This window comes from Podarcis pityusensis, assembly GCF_964106645.2.
Source record: "Podarcis pityusensis genome assembly, chromosome: 4".
In the NCBI taxonomy this organism is placed as follows: Eukaryota; Metazoa; Chordata; class Lepidosauria; order Squamata; family Lacertidae; genus Podarcis; species Podarcis pityusensis.
In genome coordinates this window covers 93,295,678-93,323,542 of record NC_138027.1, presented here as the reverse complement: position 1 = coordinate 93,323,542, position 27,865 = coordinate 93,295,678, and the positions used below count along the sequence as shown (strand labels likewise).

At 42.7% G+C, this 27,865-nt stretch overlaps 1 long non-coding RNA gene across 1 annotated transcript; it reads right to left on the bottom strand.

Moving 5' to 3' along the window:
• Nucleotides 1-3,550: 3,550 nt before the first annotated feature.
• Nucleotides 3,551-16,968, bottom strand: LOC308475956. The gene is made up of 4 exons (XR_013985580.1): nucleotides 16,820-16,968; nucleotides 15,047-15,671; nucleotides 13,742-13,843; nucleotides 3,551-3,734 (listed from the first exon to the last, which is right to left on the bottom strand). It is a non-coding gene; the product is annotated as an uncharacterized lncRNA (long non-coding RNA).
• Nucleotides 16,969-27,865: the final 10,897 nt, after the last annotated feature.

Genomic DNA, 27,865 nt, shown 5'->3' with positions numbered 1-27,865 from the left:
TAACATCGTTCTATCCAGGGTTGGTGCCATAAGTCATCAGGGAGGTGCTGTAATTAAGCCTGTATTCCTGTGCACATTTTAACCTTGGAGTAAGGTAAGAGTAAAGGACTCCTGGATGGTTAAGTCCAGTAAAAGGCGACTATGGGTTTGCGGCGCTCATCTTGCTTTTAGGCCGAGGGGGCCAGCATTTGTCCACAGACAGCTTTCCGGGTCATGTGGCCAGCATGACTAAACTGCCTCTGGTGCTATGGGACACCGTGACAGAAACCAGAGTGCCTGAAAATGCATGGAAACGCAAGGGACGTGGGTGGTGCTGTGGTCTAGACCAGTGTTCCACAACCCTGGGCCTCCAGCTGTTTTTGGACTACAATTCCCATCATCCTTGACCACTGGTCTTGCTAGCGAGGGATGATGGGAGTTGTAGTCCAAAAACAGCTGGAGGCCCAAGGTTGGGGAACACTGGTCTAGACCACTGAGCTTCTTGAGCTTGCCAATCAGTAGGCCAGTGGTTCAAATCCCCACAACGGGGTGAGCTCCCGTTGCTCTGTCCCAGCTCCTGCCAACCTAGCAGTTCGAAAGCACACCAGTGCAAGTAGATAAATAGGTACTCCTGTGGCAGGAAGGTAAACCTTGGAGTAAACCCTATTGAACAGAGTGTAAACATGTTTAGGGTTGTGCTGCAAAAGGTTCATAGGCCCAATGAGAGCACTTCTGCCATTGTGTTTGCTTGGTCCCAGCCTCCCAACTGTGCTCCTGACTGGCCATACCACCCAGTTATGGGGCAATTATGGGTCACTTCCAACTCTCCTTAAAGAAAGCGAAAAGCTATGTCATTCCCTTTTAGTCCTTTAACCTCCCCTTTAAAGTTAAGCCCAGAATTCAATGGTCTTCAAAATGTTTGCAAGGGCTTTGTAGTCCACACTGGTACGGTAATTTCTGTATGTATATCACCATCAGAAACACCAAAAAAGTTATAGCAACATTACTCAACAGAACATTTAATATACCAGTCACCCTTGATGGACAAGCTGATTTGCATTGCTTTTGAGCTAGAACAATGTCGAACTAAAAAGTGAATCAATTTAAGGCAATTTACCATTATGTCTTGTTCACACATTCCATTAAAGCTTTAATCTTTCTGACAATTAGAAAACCCATAGTGTGCGACTACATCCCAATTTGGACATCAGATGTACACAAAAATATTTTCCAAGAAGTAATACAGTTTTAAAATGATAACTGATTGGCAATGTGTTTAAAAGTATATGGAGCTCCTTTTTCTCCTTTGCAAAAGATCATCAAAGGGCTAAATATATTTTGTAAATTACTGCTGTAATGATTCCATTTACAAAAGGATATAATTTGCTATCTTAGTTTCACAATGAATGGAAACCTAATGAATCATGCAGGCTTTAGCGTTCAAAAGAAATATGGGGAATCTGAGACCAAATTGGAACGTTAATTCTGACAATGAGTGGATCTTGTTAGATCCCCCTTTTATTTTGTTAGTAGGTCAGTGTTTCCCCAACTTGGGTCTCCAGCTGTTTCTGGACTACAATTCCCATCATTCCTAGCTAGCAGGACCAATGGTCCAAAAACAGCTGGAGGCCCAAGTTTGGGAAACGCTGTTTTATGTCAATCATTCATGCTCCCAACTGAAAGTTGTGCCACTGCAATCTCAGACCTACAACCAGCCAGCGTGGTGTAGTGGTTAAGAGCAGTGGACTTGTAATCTGGTGAACTCGGTTCACTTCCCTGCTCCTCCACATTCAGCTGCCGGGTGACCTTGGGCTAGTCACACTTCTCTGAAGTCTCTCAGCCCCACTCACCTCACAGAGTGTTTATTGTGGGGGAGGAAGGGAAAGGAGATTGTTAGCCACTTTGAGACTCCTTAGAGGTAAAGGGACCCCTGACCATTAGGTCCAGTCATGGCCGACTCTGGGGTTGCAGTGCTCATCTCGCTTTATTGGCCGAGGGAGCCGGTGTACAGCTTCCGGGTCATGTGGCCAGCATGACTAAGCTGCTTCTGGAGAACCAGAGCAGTGCACGGAAACGCCGTTTACCTTCCCGCTGGAGTGGTACCTATTTATCTACTTGCACTTTGACATGCTTTTGAACTGCTAGGTTGGCAGGAGCAGGGACCGAGCGACGGGAGCTCACCCTGTCACGGGGATTCGAACCACCGACCTTCCGATCGGCAAGTCCTAGGCTCTGTGGTTTAACCTACAGCGCCACCCGTGTCCCTTTGAGACTCCTTAGGGTAGTGATAAAGCGGGATATCAAATCCAAATTCCTCCTCCTCCTCCTCCTCCTCCTCCTCCTCCTCCTCCTCCTCCCCCTCCCCCTCCCCCTCCTCCTCCTCTTCTTCTTCTTCTTCTTCTTCTTCTTCTTCTTCTTCTTCTTCTTCTTTCTTCTGCAACTGGCATTGTAAAGTGCTATATAGTTGCTGTGCTCTGTATGTTTCTTGGATTTTAACTCAACAATAGATGCCTCATGCAGATTGTGGACTTGTCTAAGGAAAGCTAGATTTCTTGATATAACAAATTTATACTAAAAGTGAAACTATGTCTCCAAGCTAACTATATAAATGCCAGGGAGATGGAGCAGGTTAGCTGAAACAAAACTTATCTCTCTGGCTTAAAACAAGAGGATCAGGAGGGGGAGCTCTGTCACAACTGGCAAGCCTAGTTTATAATCAGATTGTTTCATTTTACCAGCCCTCTCCAATCCCAGTGCTTTGGAGGAGGGAGTATCACCGCAAGAGAAAAACTAAGGTTAAGGAAGGTGCCAGGAGAGCAAGGGGAGAGAAAGAGTTGCATTGTGACTGTCAAGACACACTTATAATCAGAGATAATATTTTTGCCTGGAGAGCAAATCTCCGTTAGTTCTTCACACCTCAGATTCAACTTTGAATGTATCTCACACAAAAGCTGCCGAATCTACCGTATTTTTCACCCTATAAGACACACTTTTCCCCCTCCAAAAATGAAGGGGAAATGTGTGTGCGTCCTATGGGGCGAATGCAGGCTTTTGCTGAAGCCTGGACAGCGAGGGGGGTCAGTGCGCACCATCCCCTCTCACTCTCCAGGCTTCAGGAAGCTCTCCGCAAGCCGTGGGAGAGCTGCGCGGCTAGCGGAGAGCTTGCCTGCACCCAGAAGCTTGGGGCACGCTGAGCTCAGCACGTCCCAGGCTTCTGGCTTCGCACGCGCAGCTCTCCCACGGCTTGCGGATAGCAGCCTGTTCTGGGGGCTGGGGTCGGGGGGGGGAAATAAATTTTTCTTTCTTTATTTCCCCCCAAAAAAACTAGGTGCGTCCTATGGGCTGGTGCGTCCTATGGGGCAAAAAATACGGTATTTGTCTGCATTTGTTCAGATCATTTGGCAGAATAACTAGTATATAGTTTGGGATCTTGTCTAGAAATACAGAACACTGCTTTTGAATGGGTCAGAGTAATTGTACAGTTATTACCTACTCTGACTCACATCAGCTCTCCAGGGTCACAGATATGGGTCTTTCTCATGATTTGCTGCTTTACCAGTTTTTTGTTTTCTGTTTTATTTTTAGCTACAGCTGTTGGTGATTGTTCCTGGGTTCTTTTACATAAAACATATATGCAGTATCATTGAGCTATTGGGGAGTATCTCCCCAATATTTTGTTGCTTGAACTTCCTCCTTTTTTTCTTTGGATACTTCCATCTTCATGAGCACAGAGACAGCATGCTTAGAATTCTCATCTGCAAAAGCAGATAAGCTGATATTGTGATTCATATCCAAATCAATGCTGTATATCGCCTGTGTATTCTTATCAACATTTAGCTTAGGTTCCCTTCATGTTTCCTTTTCAAATTGCAAGTCTGTTGCCTATTCAAAACAAGTATGACTATGCACAAGGAGAAGATAATTAAATATATTTGCAGTTTCCCAACTCTATTTTTTTGGAAGAAACTTGTTTTTCCCCCATTTTTAAAATTATTTTTAAAAATTGATTCATTAAATTTTCTTTATAACTGGCTTTATTCCTAAGGCTCTGAGTGACTTACATTAAATATTTTAAAATAATACAAATTATTCTAAAGTGAAGGACTTTCATCAAGTTAAAATAAATGCTAATGATATTTGAACTTATTGGACAAGAAAAAAGAAATGATTCCATTGTGTGTTTACCCCTAAGGCAGGCATCCCCAAACTTGGTCCTCCAGCTGTTTTGGGACTACAACTCCCATCATCCCTAGCTAACAGGACCAGTGGTCAGGGATGATGGGAATTGTAGTCCCAAAACAGCTGGAGAACCAAGTTTGGGGATGCCTGCCTTAAAGTATACCACCAAGAAGTGCACTAAAGTTTATTAATTTTAAGAATCAATTTTGAATTAATGAAATCACCTAGCCCTCCTTTCAGATTTTCTAATAGTGCCAAAAAAATGAAATAGTCCCCTCAAGAATTCTGGGGACTGTAGTTCATTAAGGGCCGCTGGCCCCGATGGCATAGGTCCCAATGTTCTTAAGATAGACCCTGACTGGTGGGCTCCCTTGCTGGCCAACCTATTCACAAGGGTAGATATGACTGGACTTATGCCAGAGGGACGCGGGTGGCACTGTGGGTAAAACCTCAGCGCCTAGGACTTGCCGATCGTCAGGTCAGCGGTTTGAATCCCCGCGGCGGGGTGCGCTCCCGTTGCTCGGTCCCAGCGCCTGCCAACCTAGCAGTTTGAAAGCACCTCCGGGTGCAAGTAGATAAATAGGGACCGCTTACTAGCAGGAAGGTAAACGGCGTTTCCGTGCGCTGCTCTGGCTCGCCAGATGCAGCTTGTCACGCTGGCCACATGACCCGGAAGTGTCTTCGGACAGCGCTGGCCCCCGGCCTCTAAAGTGAGATGGGCGCACAACCCTAGAGTTGGACACGACTGGCCCGTACAGGCAGGGGTACCTTTACCTTTACCTTATGCCAGAGGCATGGACAAGCGCAATCATCATTTCAGTACAGTGGTACCTCAGGGGCTTACATACGCTTCAGGTTACACACTCCGCTAACTCAGAAATAGTGCTTCAGGTTAAGAACTTTGTTTTAGGATAAGAACAGAAATCGGGCTCTGGCAGCGCGGCGGCAGCAGGAGGCCCCATTAGCTAAAGTTGTGCTTCAGGTTAAGAACAGTTTCAGGTTAAGAACAGACCTCAGAATGAATTAAGTACTTAACCCGAGGTACCACTGTATATAAAAAGGGAGAGCACACATTACCATCCAACTACAGACCAATAAGCCGCCTCTCCAAAGCAGGAAATCTGTATGTCAGGGGTCAGCAACCTTTTTCAGCTGTGGTCTGGTCTACCGTCTCTCAGACCATGTGTGGGGCCGGACTATATTATGGAAAAAGAAAGAAAGAACAAATTCATATGCCCCACAAATAACCCAGAGATGCATTTTAAATAAAAGGACACATTCTACTCATGTCAAAACATGCTGATTCCCGAACCGTCTGCAGGCTGGATTGAGAAGGCAATTGGGCCGCATCCGGCCCCCGGGCCTTAGGTTGCCTACCCCTGCTCTATGCCAAACATCTTCTAAGAAAGCTTTGTCGTGGAATTCTACTCACTATTGATCCAGAATAGTTTCCCATTGTCAGGGAACTGACATCGGAGCTCGAGGCAGAGGGAAGGCTCTCAAATGATGCTGGAGAAGGGCCCAGCAGGGAGAGAGGCAGCTCCGCAGAGGGGGAAGCTAATCAGCGCAACACCAGGGAAAGAGAGGGGCTGATGGGGGAATCGGCGAGAGGGCTCCAAGACTCTTCACCGGACACCAGCGGGGAGAGCACGGGTCCTCCGCTACCCACGCCCACCCTGCGCAGAAGACTTCCGTGCAGAGAGAGTAGGAGGAGACTGAGTGTCAAGCAACTTTTATGTTGGAAAAGATTTAAGAAACGCCCACGGATGGATTCTGCTAGCGACTGAGGCAGTCACGAATTGAAGGGCTGTCCAGACAGAAAGGTTTAACAAGGCAACATAGCCAGGAGAGGCGGCAACTTACGCACGAGCAACCCCATACCATTATACCCATGTATAGTTAGCAGAGTAACAACTTAAACAAATAAATAAAATAAAGTTAAATAAGTATTTCATCCAGCAGAGCTTTGCTGCTACTGAAGCCAAATGGGCATAATGTTCACAAATCCAATACATTCAGGATTGGCACTGTCCATACAAAATCCAGTTACAGCAGACTTAACTTAAACTTACAATAACTCATAATAAGTCTAAAACCTTAACACTAAGCATACTATTTACAGAACACCACACCAGAAGGAAACGAGATTGAAGAGAAAATGAAACCCTGGCTCCTTCTGGCCTTACTTTTACAGTCAGCATGACCTTGATTAAAAGAGATAAGAGAACCAGTTTAAGCCAGCTGTGCTCAGCTTCTCTGAAGGAATGACCCAAACGTCATGAACCTTCTGCTTGTTTCTTTCACACAGAGAAGCTTCCAGAACCCTCTTGAATGAATTAGAATAGGAAAGATCTCTATACATCAGATCAATACTTTCTGCACTCAGAAATGCAAACTGACATAGCTATGACTGGACCTATGCCAGAGGCATGGACAAGCGCAATCATCATTCCGACATACAGTGGTACCTCAGGTTACATACGCTTCAGGTTACAGACTCCGCTAACCCAGAAATAGTGCTTCAGGTTAAGAACTTTGCTTCAGGATGAGAACAGAAATCATGCTCCGGCGGCGCAGCGGCAGCAGGAAGCCCCATTAGCTAAAGTAGTGCTTCAGGTTAAGAACAGTTTCAGGTTAATTTTCCTTTTTAGGGAAGATAGCAGTGGTTAAAATGAATGTTTTGCCGAGGATGTTGTTTTTATTTCAAACTCTTCCAGTTATTAAAGGTTTAAAACAATGTAAAGAATGGCAGAGAACCCTGATGAAATTCATCTGGCAGGGGAAAAGACCAAGGATTAAAATGAAAATACTAACTGATAAAAAGGAAAGAGGAGGTTTTGCTCTCCCAGATTTGAGCCTATATTATGAAGCAGCGTGCCTACTTTGGCTAAAAGATTGGATAAAATTGGAGAACAGAGACCTACTGGATTTAGAAGGTTTCAATAATCGGTATGGGTGGCACGCATATCTCTGGTACGAGAAGGTGAAAGTCCACAGGGCTTTCTTAAACCATATTTTCAGGGGACCAATATATCAGGTCTGGGAAAGAAATAAGAACCTTCTCGAAAGAAAAACACCATGGTGGATTTCACCAGTAGAGGTCTTAACAATAAAAAAAAACAACATGGAAGGGAAGACAGCCACCTACGAAGATTTGGTAAGAAAATCAGAACAAGGGCTTAAACTTAAACCGTATGAGGAAATAAAGGATCAATTCACTGGTTGGCTACAATATCATCAGGTGAATGATATGTTAAAACAAGATAAAAGAAAAATGGGCTTTGAGGACAAGAAATCAAAATTCAATATAGAAATAATAGAAGGCAAAAACAAAACATTGTCTAAATTATATGACATATTACTGGAATGGCATACAAAAGACGAGGAAGTCAAAGAGGCAATGATTAAATGGGCAATTGACTTCGGTTATAACATCGAGTTTGAAAAGTGGTTGAAATTGTGGAATAGAGACATTAAATTTACGGCCTGTACGAGTTTGAGAGAAAATGTTTGGAAAATGCTCTATAGATGGTATCTTACGCCGGCAAAATTGGCTAAAATCTATAGATCAGAAAATAAGACATGCTGGAAATGTGGTGAAGTGGAGGGAGACCTCTACCATATGTGGTGGCAATGCAACAAGGTGAAGGTTTTTTGGGAAGCAATTTATAATGAACTTAAAAAAGTTTTTAAATATACTTTTCCCAAGAGACCTGAGGCCTTTTTGCTGGGAATAATGGGTAAGGAAATAAAAAATGAAGATAAAAAAATATTTCTCTATGCCACCACAGCCGCAAGAATTATGCTGGCACAAAACTGGAAAATAGAAACTATTCCTAACATAAGTGACTGGCAGGTCAAAATGATCAACTATGCCGAGCTAGATAGATTAACAGGCAGAATACGAGACCAAGACGACCAGAAATTTCAAAAAAATTGGAGTAAATTTTGGAAATATATTGGAACGGATATATAGGAGGAACTGGCGGTATTAGAAAAACTTTATCAGCTAATAACTATAAACTTTAATAAACTAATTACGCAACCCGGGATTTATTTGATACTTACCAAAAGGGTGAAGGGAAGTCAAAGGCTAAGGAGAGCCTAATGGTTATATTATTATTTTTTGTATGATTGTATGCTTTCTTTTTGTATAGTATGAAAATAGGATGAATAATTTATGTTAAAATGTTTATTTTTGTATTTGTTAGTTCTTTTTTCTTTTTTTTTGTACAAATTCTGAATAAAAATTTACTTGCAAAAAAAAAAAAAGAACAGTTTCAGGTTAAGAACGGACCTCCGGAACGAATTAATTACCTTATTTTTTGCACCATAACACTCACTTTTTTCTTCCTAAAAAGTAAGGGGAAATGTCTGTGCGTGTTATGGAGGGAATGCCTACGGGTGGCATGCCTACGGATTTTCCTCCTCTAAAAACTACGTGCGTGTTATGGTCGGGTGCGTGTTATAGAGCGAAAAATACGGTACTTAACCCGAGGTACCACTGTACAAAATTGGGAGCACACATTACCATCCAACTACAGACCAATAAGCCTCCTCTCCATAGTGTGGAAGCTATATGCTAAACATCTTTTGGGATGCCCTAATTTGCATTACCAGACCCTGAGCTGGTGGGCTTTTGCCAGGGCAAAACCACCTTGGATCACTGCGTCATACTTTCCCACCTAGTGAATAAATACTCTAGTTCTCCTAATCAAATACTTTATACAGTGTTTCTGGTCCTAAAAGGAGCCTTTGACTCAATCCTGAGGGAGCTGCTCTGGAACAAACTGTCCATATTGAACATCGATGAAAGGTAACTCTTTCTCATCAGAAAACTACACACCTACATGTGCTGCCAGGTGAGATGCTCCCAGGCAGGCAAGCAAGCTACCCCCCCCCCCCAAATCATTGCCAGCCAAGGGGTAAAACAGGGTTGTGTCTTAGTCCCATATTTATTCAACCTTTTCTTAAATGACCTTGCACCCTGTTTTCACAGGGTGGATGGCCATCGCCCAAAGCTCAGCTCCATCCATATTCCCATCTGCTGAACAATTGTAGTAATGACATTGTGGAGAATCTGGCAAGGTTTTTGAGTGACGCTATGAAATTACATCACCATAGATCCTAAGAGCCATCTTTGTACCTCACAATGTCTGGACGGTTTTATCCTAAAGTATCTCCTACTATGTTTCATTAACTGTGTTGTGTTCTGATCCATGTATAAAAGGTAAAGGGACCCCTGACCATTAGGTCCAGTCATGACCAACTCTGGGGTTGCGGGGCTCATCTCGCTTTATTGGCCAAGGGAGCTGGCGTACATCTTCCGGGTCATGGGGCCAGCATGACTAAGCCGCTTCTGGCGAACTAGAGCAGCGCACGGAAACGCCGTTTACCTTCCCGCCAGAGTGGTACCTATTGATCTACTTGCCCTTTGATGTGTTTTCGAACTGCTAGTTGGCAGGAGCAAGGACCGAGCAACAGGAGCTCATCCCATTGCGGGGATTCGAACTGCCGACCTTCTGATTGGCAAGTCCTAGGCTCTGTGGTTTAACCCACAGTGCCACCCGTGTCCTGATCCATGTATACAATGCACTTTTTATGCCAATAAAGGGGATAGATAGATGATAGATAGATAGATAGATGATAGATAGATAGATAGATGATAGATGATAGATGATATAGATGATAGATGATAGATGATAGATGATAGATGATAGATGATAGATGATAGATGATAGATGTTAGATAGATAGATAGATAGATATAGATAGATAATAGATAGATAAAGGTAAAGGGACCCCTGACCATTAGTCCAGTTGTGGACGACTCTGGGGTTGCGGCGCTCATCCCACTTTATTGGCCTAGAGAGCCAGCGTACAGCTTCCGGGTCATGTGGCCAGCTTCTTCTGGTGAACCAGAGCAGTGCACAAAACGCAGTTTACCTTCTGGCTGGAGCGGTACCTATTTTTCTACTTGTACTTCATGCTTTTGAACTGCTAGGTTGGCAGGAGCAGGGACTGAGCAATGGGAGCTCATAGATTGTAATTCTGTGAGAGGTGAACTACAGTGCCCAGAATTCTTTGAGGGGAGAAATATGCTTTGAATGTGCTTTATAGTATGTAACAGAAGGTTGATGAGCCCTGCCGCACCAACATCTGAACAGACTCTAATAGCAGAATCAGCAGTATTCGTCATAATTCCCACTATTGCTGATGTTCAGGCTGTGAGTACCATTGTTACTGATAGCAACAAATTATCTTAAGCTTGAACAAGGGAATGTGGAGGCAGAGAGAAATGACACAGTTATGCAACCCATGAGCCAAGGATATAAGTAACTATACAACCTATAGAAAATGTATGAAGGCAGCCATGTATGGGGAGGTTTTTTAATGTTTAATGTTTTATTATGTTTTTAGATATGCTGTAAGCCGCCCGGAGTGGCTAGGGAAACCTAGACAGATGGGTGGGGTATTATTATTATTATTATTATTATTATTATTATTATTGAATAGGACATCACTATTTTATTGGATAAATGTTGGAGCGTATGGAATATCATCATTTTCAGCAGGACTTCTGCAGAGCTGGTAGCAAATGGCTTTGGACTGCAGCTTCAGTTTAAAATATTATCCTTATTGAAAATGCTAGATATGAACAAAGTGATTAAAAACATGCGTACACACAAGAGAGATTTTCAATATAAGGAACTGAGATTCAAGAACGCTTATCCAGAAATTAATACCTTGTCAGCCTATTCACCCTATGAGCAAAAGGTAATTTAGAACTGCTGACTTCAGTTTTAGCAATAGAAACTTGGAAAATTATGGAACCTTAAAGATGAATCTTGGGCCCATGTTTGCATAAAGGTAACAAGGGAAGATTCAAGGCTGCCTTACCAAGGCAACTACAGGCTCTTCCTCTGCCCATGCCAGCTTTTTGACTCTTTTCCACAACGGTAGCCAAGACCAGAGTGTGCAATTCCTCCCCTCTTCCCCCCCCCCCCATTTGTATGGAAAAAGCGTAAGTGTTCCAGAGGGAATCCAAATTAATTATGCTTCCATTTTAGTTGTCTGCCAGCTCTGCACAAACTCAATAGCAGGGATTGATTCGCAAGTAAGACTGACCAGCTTCCACAAAGATGTCTCGTAACATCTTTTTGCTGCCTGTTCCACTGGCAGGAAAGCACACAGGACTCTGCACCGGTTGAACCCACCGAAAAATCCAATGGGGTGATTTGCCTGACATGTAAAATCAAGGTTAGCAAATCGCAGTTGCTGGTTTACTATAAAGCACTGTTTTGGAATAACACATGCCTTCAGGAGCTGCATATTTCATTTCCCTTGTAAGTCAAAACAAGTAATACAACTACAAATGTTATTTCTCATCCAGGAAATCTTTCACATTTGTTTCCCTCTCCCCATTTGTTAAAACGCTTGTTTGCTCTTAAGATTAGTGGGCTCCCAGGTTGTACTGGAAAATTATTAATAAAAAGACAAAATCCCAATTCTCCCTTGTCCTGTCTGGCCAGATTCCGTTTTGTATGGCTGTTCCATACAGAAGTCATATTCATGTCTCTGTAGTACCCTCTGTAGTTTCACACAAAAGTTTCCGTGGAAAAAGCTGTCATGGCTTTGTGATGGCTTTTACATACCCCCATTGTTGCACCTAATGCCAGGTCCATGGAGAATATCCATTTCATGCTAGTACCAGGCATTGCCAAGAATGGGTAGCACAATAACTCTAGTTATGTACTAACAGTAATACATTGCCATGCATCCCAATACATTAGCATAAATAATGCTGTGAAGCCCCATATTGGGCAAACGATTCCTGCATTGCAGAAGGCTGAACTAGATGCCTCTTGTGGTCCCTTCCAACTATACATTCATGAAAGGTGTATCAGAATGATGACCAAGGTGTATCAGCTACACAGACCATATCCTTTGTCAGTCAAATGGTCAGTGATGGGCAAACTTGGCCCTCCAGCTGTTTTTGGACTACAATTCCCATCATCCCTAGCTAACAGGACCAGTGGTCAGGGATGATGGGAACTGTAGTCCCAAAACAGCTAGAGGGCCAAGTTCGGCCATCACTGGTCTAGGTGGATGCTCAATCTTGTTAATTTGCTTCATTGCAGAATTTCTAATTTTTTCATTGTCCTAGACTGAAAGATTTTAGGCAGAAGGAACTGTGGTACCTCAGGTTACAGACGCTTCAGGTTACAGACTCCACTAACCCAGAAATAGTACCTCGGGCTAAGAACTTTGCTTCAGGATGAGAACAGAAATTGTGCTCCAGCGGCGTGGCAGCAGCAGGAGGCCCCATTAGCTAAAGTGGTGCTTCAGGTTAAGAACAGTTTCAGGTTAAGAACGGACCTCTGGAACGAATTAAGTACTTAACCCAAGGTACCACTGTAACTGGAACTATCAGCAAAACTGTACGGAACAACCTAACATTTACAGAGCAAAATAACCTCTTGAATTATAGCACATGGAACCTTACAAAAGGACAATACGCATGGACTCTCCGTGCCCTTACCACAGCAAAAAGACTGATACTGATGAATTGGAAAAATAAAAATGTGGCTCCCTTCTATGACTGGATTGAAGATTTATACAAACTTGCAGCATATGAACAACTTGCATATAAACGCAGACTTGCAATGGAGAAATATTTGATATTTGGAATCCATTCTTACAAATACTGCAATAGGTTAAGATCTGGTGAAGTACAATAACAAATATGTAAAATATACAGTTTTGAGTTCCCCCCTCCCCCATTTATTTTCCCTTATACACAGGTTCTGTTTCTCTTTTTCTTTTTCTCTCTTTTTTAATTACATCTCACCATGTTTAGTGCACATATAATTATGTACTTTTTGAATTTTCAATAAAGATGTTTTTTAAAAAATGTCTAATTTATTAGATTTCCCAAATGTTATTTGTCTGGACTCGCCCTATGGATCCAACTGGTGTTATGGATTTAGTTCCTGAATGAGTGCTAAGCTATTAGTCTCCATTTATATTCCGCTTGCATAAATGCAAATGCCAAAAATCAACCTAAACACTACACAAATATCACAAGTCTCCAGAGATCTCTCCCTCCAAAAGAAACTAAATCTGGGTAAGCACTGCCGCTGGAACATCTCACCACTTGCAGAAGTGTTGTGTATGAGGCCATAATATCACTTCCCTTAGGAAGGAGACCTGTTAGTAAGAACTGTCAATGATTGTGACCACGTGGAAATAAAATCAACTGGTCTTTATTTGCTGATTCCATTGGTCCAGATTTGCTGTATTGTCATCACTTGTTGTTTTATGATGCACTTTCATATTGCAACTTCTTGTTCTTATACTGCCTTGTGAAATCCCCATGGGAAATGCAGGGTATAAAAAAATATGGTAAATAAATGTTGTGGTCTAGAGAAAACACCAGACTGAGGCTAGTTCCCACTTCTTCCCTCTGACAAAGGTCAACTTGCTGACCAGACCTATTAACCTGCCCAGGAAATTATATTGATCTGAACTTTTTGAAGACTTGTGTAACCACACATAACAGAAGGTTCTCTTGAACAACTTACCTTACTTTCAGGTACTGGTTTCTCGATATTGCACAATAGCCCTGGCTTTACAATGGATTCTAAATCCACAGATGCCTATTGAAAATCCATTTCGGGGGGTTGCTATAAAAAAAGATGTTACCACTCTATAAATGAGCACTTGCTCCAATGAATTTAATGGACTAAAGACATCCGATTTGCCCTTATAAAAGCAGTGTTCATTTGTTCCTATTAAATTATACTAATGAACTAATTACTTTAGTGCTAATGATTTCATTAGCTTTCTCTTCCTTTGCTGAGCTAAGAGTTAGGTTTCCAGTATTACCCTATGGATCTGCTTGTAGCTGAGCATCAGTATCAAATTTGCCACCCAGACACCAAATTTCTCAATACTCCGCATCGCTCAAAGTTGTTTCCTATTTGCTGGGATGTTATCCATCTCAACCTGTACTTCTGAGATTCAAAAGACTACAGAGCCACTTCCGACCCTAGGGAGGACGTGGTGTTGCGGGCTCCCGCCCCCAACACTTGTGCAGAGGTTGGCTCCTAGCCCCTCGCGATCTGGGGAATCCTCTGCCGCTTCATCTCCCTGGCCAGCCAATTGGCGGGTTTGGGGTGTGCGGCTTGCCGCATTTAAGGCAAGGGCGGCAGAGAAGCTTCTGCTTTGCCGCTGATCAGCTGGGGAATTTCCCACCCACCCACCTTCTAGGTTTTCCTTTGACCTTGCTATGGACTTCAATTGGTCGCCGTTAAGGGGCCTGGTAGGAATTTTTCTGGTAGGCAAAATTGGCACCAGCCATTGGGTTTTTCCGTCTACCTCGTAGCAAATCGTCACAACTTCCTCGGTTTGGCGGTTAGGCATTGGTCAGGGTATTGTTATGTAGATGAATGGGGGGGAGGAGTGCCATCCCCTCCCCCGGTGATTTAAGGGTAGTCCGCTAAAGGACTCCGGGGGCGTGGCCTTGTCTGAAGCCTATGGAGGCCAGGGCGCAAGGCACGCCCCCGAGCGATGACCCCAGGGGAGTGCCTAGTTGATGTGCATCAGCAGGGCTCTCCCTGCTGGTGTTAACCCTTCCCGGCCTTCAGCCAGATAGTTGGTTAGATTAGGACCAATGCCTAAGCCAAAGTTGTGGCCAATTTTAGCCCATTAACCTTAATAATAATGTCTTGTGTCTTTATTTCCACTGGGGGGGAGGCGGGAACTCGCCGTGCAATTCATTACTATTGTTATGCATGAACTTTTTTCTTTATAATATATAATGCCACCAATAATTAAAGAGATTTAAAGACTGAAATGTTGAACAAATCTTATAGGTTTACACATACCTTCTTCAACTTTTTTTTAAAACAGCTGTGGCAATTTAAAATGCACCTGATGTCACAAAGGTGCTAGCCAATTGGTACCTTCAACACCTGCTTTCCCCCAGTTCAAAATCACAACAGTAGAAACTTGTAGAAGTTTCTTCTTTCTTTCAGAAATTCCCTTGGGAGAGAAAGAAAGCCTTTGTATAGAACCCAGTGAGGGTACTTTGAAGCCACTCTTAAAATGTTATGTCAGTCTTCAGCTTTAGTGAGGTTGACTGTGGACTTTTGCCATTGTAGAAAGAGTCTCTGGTCTGCTATTTGCTTTTCAACTACATCATGTCTGGAGTTATTAATTTCTGTTTGCATTAAAAGGCTAAACAGCTGGCATGTATGTTGTTGTTGCTGCTGTTTTTTTAAAAAAGTACTTATTTGCTTTCAACATTTTCCTTCTATTTTCGGCAAAGTTTTGATTGAAATACAATAGCAATTATTTAGTGGTCAGATGAGGAAACGAGGGCAACTTTGTGGGGCTTAAGGACCCAACACACAGGGCTAATCCAATCTCATGGCAAAACTGTATAGCCGTGAAGGAGCACTGATGAAGTAGAAATGGGCTGATAAGATCCTGGTGAGAATTAATCCACATCTGTAGGAAGAGAAAAAGGAGAGGCAAAGAGCTGTGGTGAGGGAAATGTCACAAGCCACTAGAAGCATCATGCCCTCTTGCTGTTCCCTCTCTTCCTTTTCTCTACAGTCATTGGGACTTAGAATGTTGTGCATTCCATCAAATTCTTGAAAGTTCAAGCTTTCATTGGGACTATGAACTTCAGCCAACTTGGGCTGGTGCTTCTTGACGCCTGCAGTCCTATTACCTACTCATTAGGTCAAAAAAAGGTAAAGGACCCCTGGATGGTTATGTCCAGTCAAAGACAACTATGAGGTTGTGGCACTCATCTTGCTTCCAGGCCAAGGGAGCCGGCATTTGTCCACAGACAGCTTTCTGGGCCATGTGGCCAGCATGACTAAACCGCTTCTGGCGCAACGGGACACCGTGACAGAAACCAGAGTTTGCCTTCCCACCGCAGTGGCGCCTATTTATCTACTTGCACTGGTGTGCTTTTGAACTACTAGGTTGGCAGGAGCTGAGACGGAGCAATGAGAGCTCACCCTGTCATGGGGATTCGAACCTCTGACCTTCTGATCGGCAAGTCCAAGCGGCTCAGTGGTTTAGACCACGGCGCCACCTGCATCCTACTCATTAGGGTGTTGAGGAAGCCCCATAGAACTCAGTGAAACTTACATCTGAAGTTCATGTCTTAGACTGAACTGTAAATTATGCTAAATGAGCCAATTTGCTTGAGTTGCAGTAATTATATTGGTAACATAATCTACCTTTTCTTAGTGTGGAATGTATTACACCAGCAAGGGTTATTTATTTATTTAGAACTTCCACAGCATGGTTTACTAGTTCAGCCAAACTGTTTACTTAAGAGGCACATTGAAGCTTTTATTGTTATGTAGATAATTTAAACAACATGACTCTGCTCTACGCATAATTTGAATATCAGTTCCATCATCTGCTTAGAGAAGTGTGTGGATTAAGTTCTCTGATCTGAGACACCAGAGGATCAATTATTCTGGCTTAATTGCAAAGGACAGGAAAGCCCCATGCAAACAGCATGCCTAATTAAACACTCTTGCATAGGCTATGCCAATATGCAGCCATTGCTGTTCAAAAAAGAGCACATGATTTTTTTGAAAATAGGCACAAAATGTGTTTGCAAGACTGCAGACCTTCTTAAGTGGTGGCTAAATGACTGGCTTTCATCATGTATGGAACAGGCAGCAGAGCTTTTGAAGACATCTCTTCTGTCTCCTGGTACAGTGGTCGATCCAGGTGGTTTGTTCATCAAGTCAAACATTGACTGTGTTCACAGAACATTTTATTCTAGAATCAATGGAGACTGAGTATTTGTCTTTTCTAAATAGTCCACACAGACTCTGGGTCTGTTGCATATATATTTTTTGCCCCTGAAAAGTGCTTCTTGAGAAACTGATTTCATTCCACAAATAAAAGTTCATTGCAGATTGATTCTTCATTACCCCATAGTGTGTCCACCTACAAACAGATGAAAATAGTGGTCCATGGGGGCGGGGGTGGAGGGTAGGTTTGGGAACTACTGGCAAAATTTAATTTCCCATTAACCTAAATTTGCCCTAAAGGAATCCAGATTGTGCTTGTACACTTGACATTGGGCTATAAGCAGAGCCGCATAGAATGTGGAAGACGCACCCACAAATTACTGAAGGTATAACACAAAGCTGTGAAGCTTGTTTCTAACACACAGGCAGCAGGAAAGGTTAAAAAGAAAAATGTTTCTTATTTTTAAATCCCATTTTCTAGTCCCTCTTGCCTTTCTCTCAATTTCTTCCTCACAAGCATCCATACTAAATACAAACAAAAGCAAAGGACTCACTCTTGTATCTCTTTTGACCACAACTAGGCTTTGCAAAGGAAGATCTGGTATCTTCCCTATTTGTCTTTTATCACACGTTTAAGAATCATGGCTATTTTCCACCAGCAACTTCTACTCCTGCCTTTCTCTCTGTGTGATTTCAGATTCCCCTCAGCCACCATAAACCTCTCCCAAGAAGGTACCAACATTTCAGGTGCCAGTTAATGCCAGGCAGAATAGCTACTTCAAAATTCTAGCTGCTAGTAACACAGTTCTGCATGGGATTGTTTTAGGTCTGAGATTTTTATTGGCTGTAGTCCAGTGCTGAAGGACTTGCTTGCAAACAGAAGGCCTTGGGTTAACATCCCCTGTCTGAAACCCCAGAGAGCTGCTTCCAGTCAAAGTAGACAATATATAAGTAAATGGGTCAATTCCACACTTTAAATGTGGAATAGTTGCTGTTTGTGGGGAGATTAGATGATGCTGTTTCAAAGCAAGTGTTAGCCCACACTTATCAACACTTCTCCATCATTACCTCTATTGCAAAAAGTCTGATATTTTGAGGGAAGTGAGTTTGTTGGGCAAGACCTCCCAATCAACTGTTATTGCACAACCTGAACTTGCCTGATATGTGATTTCATCCCAACTGAAAATAGTGATAGTCTGGAAGCATCCAATATGGATTTCCATCTTGGATCAGTGGAGCACCATTACCTTTCCCAGACCTCTTCTTTTCAGCCTTGAAAGAGATTTGCCATATAGCATGGGAGATATCTGTCTGAGAAACACAAATCCAAATCTCCCTTGTGCACACAACACTAGTAATGTGGTTCTTTGGGCCCAGGCCAATGTTTAAGAATGGGCTAACAAAATGGATCTCAAAAGGTGATAGCATATTATATTCTAATTGACCGGCAAAACAAGCAAAAGCTAAAAAGGAAGCTAGTCTGGCTGCAATACTCATAATCAAATACAAATATTAATCAAACATAAAGTCAAGCAATGAGACCCTTCATTTAGCGTTTCCATCAGACACACAGGTTGTGTTTATCTTTTTAATGCTCTTCCTCATCTGTTCCTACTTTATAGCAGGCAACCAATGTGGTGCTCTGCAGATGTTGCAGAAGACAACTCCCACCATCCAATGGTTAGGAATAATGGGAGTTGCAGCCCATGATATCTGATTGTAACTCCACCTTCATAGCAATGGAGTCTCAAACCCATAAACTCACATTGTTGCAGGATTGCATGTACCAGAGACTCCAGGCTCCTCCCCGCCCCCCAGCAGAAACAAACCAGGTGGAAGGCAAGTTGGACCATTCTGTTTCCAAACCTGACTCCCAGGAATACTACCTCTGACTTCTGCCAGATTCTAATACAGAGCATAGCCTGATAAAACACAGCTGAAATCCAGTCCACACAAAAAAACCTAATACATAAGAATATCAACATTAAGATTTTTTAAGCACAATTAAAAACAAAAATATAACACATTAAACTTTAAATTTGTTATACGTTATATGTTATATGTTATATGTTATGAAATATCTCTGGGTAGGCTTGCCAAAAAGTAAATCATCAGGCGTCTAAAGCAATATAAGAAGGCCACCTGACTAATTTCAATAGGTAGTTGCTCCAAAACCCACTAAAGGATTGATCCTTCACAGAAACTCTTATGTGGCACTTCACAGATCAAAAAGACTGAATAGACGTGTGGGGGGCAAGGTGATTTCTGAAGTAAACTGGTCCCAAGTCTGCTGAGAACAGTTAGCAGCTTTGAGCTACAGCCAAAATAAGGACAACGATGTAAGAGACACCTCAGTTTTGCAGTCACACAGGGGTGCCCTTCATACTCTTAGCACCAAGGACAGCATCTACAGAGGGGTCCCAGGACTCAGCTAGATTGGTAAAGAAAAAGTGTTTTATATGCGTTGTGTGTGCACTATAACATTGTGACACCAGATGGCGCTGTGGATTTCCATTTTTGCCAATCCGATTTCTCACAAAGTTTACAACGTGTTTTCCCGAAAAGCTTCTTTGATGTGTCTAGATCCAGCCCCAGTCATTCCCAATGGAAGAAACATCTACAGGAATTACAGATCAACCTCTGGTTAACCCGCTCTGCTCTGCATTTGGTTACAGCTGTGACATATCTGGGTAGCAGGGTCTTCCACCTCCTGGTGCTGTGAAGGGAATGCCATGCACGGTATTATTTTTACGGAGTTTGGAGATTTTGTGAATATACTGATAGTCTTCTTTATATTAATATTTTTTAACATTTTAAATTGCATAAATGGGAGAAGATGAGTGAATAGACTGTTCCTTCAAAGATGACAACACATGTTCCAAGACTGTTGTGCCCATTGGGCTAAATAATAAAGGCACCATGATAAGGATAGAGATAATGGCCTTTGAGTCACATAGCCAGAAAAGACCTAGAGGCCTAGAGGCATTCAGATGAGGGCTTGAACGATGATGCAAGGATTTTACAATCCCAAAAACTTTCCATGTTGGTGTTGAAATCCAGAGAATACCGTGCTGTGTAATCAAAAGACTGAATGGAGAATGTAGGAATTTCGGAGACCAACCATCAGTTGGCAAAACCTCAAAGTTAGCAGTGTCAAGTTTCATCACTATTCTGTTCCACTTTCTCTCTGTATTTAGCAAGCTGGCTACTCTGACAGAATAACCGTCTCTGGTAATGATATTCCTACAGATCATTTGAGAATGTCTTGTATTGCTGAGAGCTCTTGAATAGATAGATGAACTTAATAAACACATTTGAAAACCGGATCTAATGTCTTGATCTCTATGCACTCCTCCTCCAATCCCAGGTAGCATTGATGACAGGAAGACACTTTCTAATAATAATAATAATAATAATAATAATAATAATAATAATTTATACCCAGTCCATCTGCCTGGGTTTCCCCAGTCACTCTGGGCGGCTCCCAGCAGAATATTAAAAACACGATAAAACATCAAACATTAAAAACTTCCCTAAACAACCACAATCTTGGCAACCACACACCTTCCTCCACCCCTTCCTGCCTTCATTTCATCTTCCTGGCTAGCCTTGCAAATGTATGGAATCTTAAGTCAACAAACCAACTGTGGTGAGGCTGAGCTTGCGTCTCGTGAGTAGAGTGAGCCCAGTGGCTTAGCGGGTCCTGCAGACCCATGGAGCTGGAGCTTTGTGAGGTGCTAGGCCCCAACTGGCAACAGGCATATTTACACACATCTTAAAAACCTGAACATCAGACCCTCCAAGTGTCCCTATTTTCCAGGGATGTCCCTAATTTACAGAAGCTGTCCCAGATTCTGATTTGATCCCAGAATGTCCTGATTTTCCTTAAAGGTAAAGGTAAAGGGACCCCTGACTGTTAGGTCCAGTCGTGACCGACTCTGGGGTTGTGGCGCTCATCTCGCTTTATTGGCCGAGGGAGCCGGTGTAAAGCTTCTGGGTCATGTGGCCAGCATGACAAAGCAGCTTCTGGCGAACCAGATCAGCACACGGAAACGCTGTTTACCTTCCCGCCGGAGCAGTACCCATTTATCTACTTGCACTTTGACATGTTTTCAAACTGCTAGGTTGGCAGGAGCAGGGACCAAACAATGGGAGCTCACCCCATCGCAGGGATTCGAACCACCGACCTTCTGATTGGCAAGCCCTAGGCTCTGTGGTTTAACCCACAGCACCACCCGCATCCAAGCGCCACCCTATTTTCATTGGAGAAACATTGGAGGGTATGGAGTTATTTGACTGAAGGCAGTCCTGGATAGGGAAGTTTTGTTCATGTTTTATTATGTTTTAATATATTTTGGAAGCTTCCTCAGAATGGCTGGGGCAACCCAATAAGATGTGTGGGGTAAAAATAGTAAAATTATCATTATGGAATAGAACCTCCCTATTTTCATTGGAGAAATATTAGACAGTATGGAACAACAACATGGAACATGTAAAATGGTGTTATAATCTTAATAATGCCATGTTCATTATTTTTTGTGGAGAATGTATTAAATTTCATTTAATGAAATTTAGGAAAAAGAAACCAGAATGTAGGCACAGAAACAGTTTGATCTTGAGTCACAACCCAGAAAAATGTGTGCCCAGTACCCAAATCTGTGGAACTATGGGATTTTTGATAGAGCAAAATGTGAGCAGGAGACTCAGTAAAATAGACGAAATGGATAAAAAAGTTAAGTGTTGAAGAGCAATCTGGTTTCTCTGTTAATCCTTCTGAGCCGATTTAATAAAAGGGATATAGAATATTAATATTTTTGCTGTGCTGTTTGGTTAAGTGACCTTGGTAAAAGCAAGTAGGTGAATTTAGAAATTAGTTTAATTAGCAGAATTTTAATATCAGCTAGCTCATTCAGACCATTTACCATGCTGACCATTTAAGTCAATTTCACTAATGGATAGAAAGACAGGAAAATACACAGTGCAAACACTGCACGGTAGTCTAATTTAATAATTTCCCTCTAAGCCCCTTCAGCAAATTGCATATCTTAAAATGGAATTTCATTTAGCATTCACACAACAGCACAGAAATGTTGAGTTTATCACTGACCTACTTGCTTAATGAAAACGTCTTTAAAAAATATAGCATTTATTATTCAGAGGCTTGATTGGTAAAAGGTCAGCCTGCAAATCTGCGAAGGTGTATAAATGTTTTCCCCACATAAAAAGTGTAGATCCAAGATAACCAACTTCTGTATTTTGGGGTCGGTCACATTGTTTTCCAGAGCATTGTCAGGGGGTGGAAATCTATTTTGCCACATGAGCTCATTACATTTCAGCTGGCAGAGTAGCTACTGGCTGGATCACAGTGCAGGCTGTTTTAATGTGTCTCTCAGCCTAATTTCATGTGTGTGGCAAAGATGGAGAAGCGGGGAGAGGGGGTGACAGAGAATGAAAGAACAAAACTGAAGTGTAGGTGGGTTCGCACATGGCAAGACGCAGTGATTACAGCAAGAACCTTTATTGAACTACATAACTGGGAAACAGGGGCAAAGCAATTGCTTATGCAGTGGTACCTCTGGTTACGCACTTAATTCGTTCCAGAGGTCTGTTCTTAACCTGAAACTGTTCTTAACCTGAAGCACCACTTTAGCTAATGGGGCCTCCCGCTGCTGCTGCGCTGCCGCATGATTTCTGTTCTCATCCTGAAGCAAAGTTCTTAACCCGAGGTACTATTTCTGGATTAACAGAGTCTGTAACCTGAAGCGTATGTAACCTGAAGCGTCTGTAACCCGAGGTACCACTGTATACATTTCTGGAGGCCTAGGCCACTCCCACTCCCAACATGATTGGCTGTCTAAACTTCCAAGCTGTGAATCATGACTCAGAGTTCAAGGGCCAATGGCAGAGGCCCATATCCTGAATGTTCTGCGATTGGATATCATGTATCGAGCTCAGAGCTCAGAATCCTCAGTCCAGACTCAAGCTCAGGCAAACACTGACCACTGAATACATAACAAAGACTATGCCCCACCCAGTGGCGAAGATGCATGTTCTGGCACCGGGAGCAGAGAGCAGGTGGGGGCGTGGCTGGCTCATGTCCTGGGGGCGTGGCACGTGTCCTGGGGGCACGGCATGCCACCTGCAGAGGCGTGGCGTGCGTCCATGGGGCTCTGCCCACAGGGGTGTGGTGTGCGTCTTGGGGGCATGGCGCACATCCAGGGCGGCGGCTGTGATGGTACCCCCCTCCGCAATGGTGCCGGGGGCAATGCGCTCCCCCACCCCCATCAGTGGCCCCACCCATTATTCATTTAGGCGCCACCAGTATCAGTATTTGACCCCTGAGAGGGGTAAAGTTTCCCACCTTTGCTTTACACGATCAGAGGTTCTTATCACAACCATTTAATCATGTACTAAGCTTGGATCCTAGAACAATAGGCAGGTAGGATCCTAGAATGCAACAACTGACTGGCTTGCAGGAGAAGACCAATCAGGCTCCAGGAGGGAAGCAGAATCAGCCAATCAGACGGGACTCATTGTGTAAATAATATAAAGGCCTGAGGTTTGGGGGGGAAATTCAATCACTGTTTTACAAGCTGCAATAAAGAGTATGAAATCACTGCAAGACTCTGAGTATATTTCACAGGCATTCCCTGTCCTTTCAAGATATTATTTCGGGGCAACTGAAGGAATGGGACATGCTGCTGTTCGTTGGCAAAAAAGCAGCAGAGAAATGGGTGTGGCATGGCTAAGAACCACATTGCCCAGAGGTTTCGTTGCTGTTGTTTCCTTACGCCATTGATGCAGCAGCAACATCAGCACCAATCGCCAGGGGGTTAGTTCTACATAGCTCTGGCCAATTCACTTTCATGAGTGATGCAGATGGGGAGCACATGCAGTTTGAGGGGGAACATTTAATTAGTGCTTCTTTCAGGGCTTATTTTCCTTCACCTAAACCCGCACCTGTTCTGAATCTCCCATTAGGTCACCATCTTCCAACAGAGACTGTGTATTTAATAGTTGGTTAGCATTCAACATCTAAAGCACTGGGGAATTGCCTTGCTGGGAAAAGCTGCATCTGTAGAATTTCTTCCTGTCATGCTGCTGTTGCAGGTGAAAAGAGGGGGAAGGAATCCTAATTACCCACTGAATGAATGGAATGAGCAGGGGAATATTACAACAGCTGCCTCTGTACTTTGATGTTAGTTCAAAGGGCAGGTAGGTTTAACCTCGACTGAAGCAAAAGTATATCCTTTAAAAAGTGCCCCCCATATATAACAACAACACAGGGGGGGGGGCAGGGAAGTCGTATTTGGTTTGGTTTGTGCGGTATACAATGCTACCATTTCTGTCATTGTTCTTATTTTCATGTTTGTTGTTGTTTAGTCGTTTAGTCGTGTCCGACTCTTCGTGACCCCATGGACCAGAGCACGCCAGGCACTTCTGTCTTCCACTGCTTCCCGCAGTTTGGTCAAACTCATGTTGGTAGCTTCGAGAACACTGTCCAACCATCTCGTCCTCTGTCGTCCCCTTCTCCTTGTGCCCTCCATCTTTCCCAACATCAGGGTCTTTTCCAGGGAGTCTTCTCTTCTCATGAGGTGGCCAAAGTATTGGAGCCTCAGCTTCACGATCTGTCCTTCCAGTGAGCACTCAGGGCTGATTTCCTTAAGAATGGATAGGTTTGATCTTCTTGCAGTCCATGGGACTCTCAAGAGTCTCCTCCAGCACCATAGTTCAAAAGCATCAATTCTTTGGCGATCAGCCTTCTTTATAGTCCAGCTTTCACTTCCACACATCACTACTGGGAAAACCATAGCTTTTACTATACGGACCTTTGTTGGCAAGGTGATGTCTCTACTTTTTAAGATGCTTTTTAAGATTTTCATGCTATGTAGGGAGAATATGAAAAAAAATGCACCACTCCATGGAATTAACAGAATTATGGAGTTGGAAGGGATCACAAGACCCCCTGCAATGCAGGAATATTTTGCCCAACGTGGGTCTCGAACCACATCCCTGACATTAAGAGTCTCCTGCTCTACCAACTGAGCTATTCAGTTGGTGCCTCAACCTATCGAGTCTCTCCATCAAAGTTCTTGTAAAGGTGTTGAGGAACTGTCCATTTCAACACAGTCATACCTCATGTTATGTCCGCTTCATGTTATGTTTTTTCAGGCTGCATCCCACAGCGACCCAGAAGTACCGGAAAGGGTTACTTCCGGGTTTCGCCACTTGCACAGGCTCAGTAGCACCAATTCGCACCACGCACATGTGCACAAGCACCAAATCGAACCACACACATGTGCAGATATGGCACTTCAGGTTGCGGGCTTTTCACATTGCGAATGGGACTCCAGAATGGATCCCGTTCGCAACCAGAGGTACCACTGTAGTTCTTGACAGAATGAATCCATAATACTATCCTATGAAGTCAGCTTCCATATTTGTTTTTCTCATTGTTTGTCCTTACTTTGTCAATCTTTCCATTACAGCATAGTGCCGTATTACAATTTTCCCTTCTTGACATGTTCCACCTACTGTCAAAACAGGTCGAATCCATCACACACTTTTTTTTATTTTATTGCCCATGTTATGCAAATATATATGATAAGTATTTGGGCACCTTATTTAAGGAGGGGATTTATTGCACTGACTCTTCCAGGGTGTCTTATCTGCTGAATAATTGTAGGAATGACGTTGTGGAGAATGTGGCAAGATTTTTGAGTGACAGCGTGAAATTATGTCACCATGGGTCCTAAGAGCCATTTTTGACAGTTTTATCCTAAAGTATCTCCTACTATGTTTCATTAACTGTGTTGTGTCCTGATTCATGTAAACAAAGCACTAAGCCAATAAAGGAGATTGATTCCTCCATCTTGTTTTCCAATTTCTCACTATTACATAGTTGTCTGCAGCTAATAACATTGATAACGTCTATTTGCCAAGGAACACTCAGGCAAGCCTGATCTTGATGTTGCCTTGTGTTACCTAGAACCCACACAACATATTACCATGCTCTTGTGCTTCTCTTATTCATTTCCAGCGCTATTTTTCTAGAAAAAGAGGTGCCGGAACTCACCATGAACATATCCCTTGTTCTCTTATAATGGCAATAATACTCACCTGAGAGATGCCAGAACTGAGTTCCAGTGAGTTCCAGCTGAGTTCCAGCTGAAAAAAGCCCTGTTCATTTCTTTTTTTAATATTTTTTTTAATTAATTTTAACATATAAATTATAAAATGTACCACAAAACTTATCACGTATACAATCTTTTTGGACTTCCATCAGCACCTCTGATGATCCACCATTTTAACCACTTCTTACGCATTTCTTAACTTTATATTGCCTTTACATCTCTTAACAAATCATCCTCCCCCTTGTCCATTTTTACAATACTTCTAATAATACTCCTCACAAAACTTATTGCAGCCCTACAAACGTCATCTGTTCTTCACAATTACTTTTCAAATAGTCCGTAAGTTTACTCCATTCCTCCGTGAATTTCTGGTCTCGCCGGTTTCGAATCCTTCCTGTTAGTTTATCTAATTCTGCATAGTCCATTAACTTCATCCTCCATTCTTCAATCGACGGTAACTCTTCTTGCTTCTTGCCCTGTTCATTTCAATGATAAGAATGCAAGAGATTTGGACCTGATGCTTTTGTTCAAGAAATGGTGGGATTAGTACCTATTACCACAATTTAGAATGCTACACTGGTGCAGTAGATCTGATGCTTAACCTGACCCACTCATTTGCTACTGGCCTGCTTCATAGAACTGAGTCGTAAGCACATGTACCAACAGGCCACCTGAAAAAGAAACAACACTTTACAGGAAAACTGCACAAATTAATGCCTCATCTAATAATTTGTTATATTTACTCATGATGCCATTTCCACTTCGTGATCCCAGGAGAGAGTTCAGTTCAAGTTTTACATTAAAGTTGTAAATTATTTGTGTAGTCTTCCTTTTTGTGTACTCTTCCCATTTGTGTCACTTAAGCACAAATGTTCTCTATTGTTATTGCCGATACTAGAAGGATAAATCCTTTGGGTGCAATTCACACCTCAAGCTTTCACATTCTGTGAAGCCCTTCAGCTCACTCTGCCGTGATTCCGAATGCTAAGAACACAGACAGCATACGCACAAAACACACGCTTGACATAATCGTAAAAACAGTTTTCAAGTTCATAATTCCTTTTTTTCAATCTACAGGACTCATGAGCTTGCACATACTTAAAACACTAGTGCCCCATTTATTGGAGTCTGTTTGGCCCAAATAGGACTTCTAAATCAAACACATATTTTCTTTTCCTATTGCTTCTAGAGGATTTTTATTTTTATTTATTTTTTGCTGGAGGGTGGGGGAGAGGAGAGAGAGAAAGTTTGGGTTTATCTACAACTGCATGGAGAAGAACATGAAAACTCAGTAAAAAGAGCAAACTCCACAGCTGTACTCAGGTTGTGATGACGTATAACGTTGTCAGAAGATATCTGCATTTCAAATTATTCTTTATCATTTAGTGACTTAGGGTAGATTCTTCTAAAAAATAGTTTCATTACCCTGAGTAGCCAACTCATGAGTCTAGATCATGAAGCTCTATATCTGTGACTGACAAAATATGATGTGTATACAGTGGTACCTCAGGTTAAGAACTTAATTTGTTCTGGAGGTCCGTTCTTAACCTGAAACTGTTCTTAACCTGAAGCACCACTTTAGCTAATGGGGCTTCCCACTGCCACTACGCCGCCACTGCACGATTTCTGTTCTCATCCTAAAGCAAAGTTCTTAACCTGAGGTACTATTTCTGGGTTAGCAGAGTCTGTAACCTGAAGTGTCTGTAACCTGAGATACCACTGTAATATCTCAATAAAAGAGGTTGTCTTCAACTAACTTTTACTCAGAGTAGACCTATTAAAA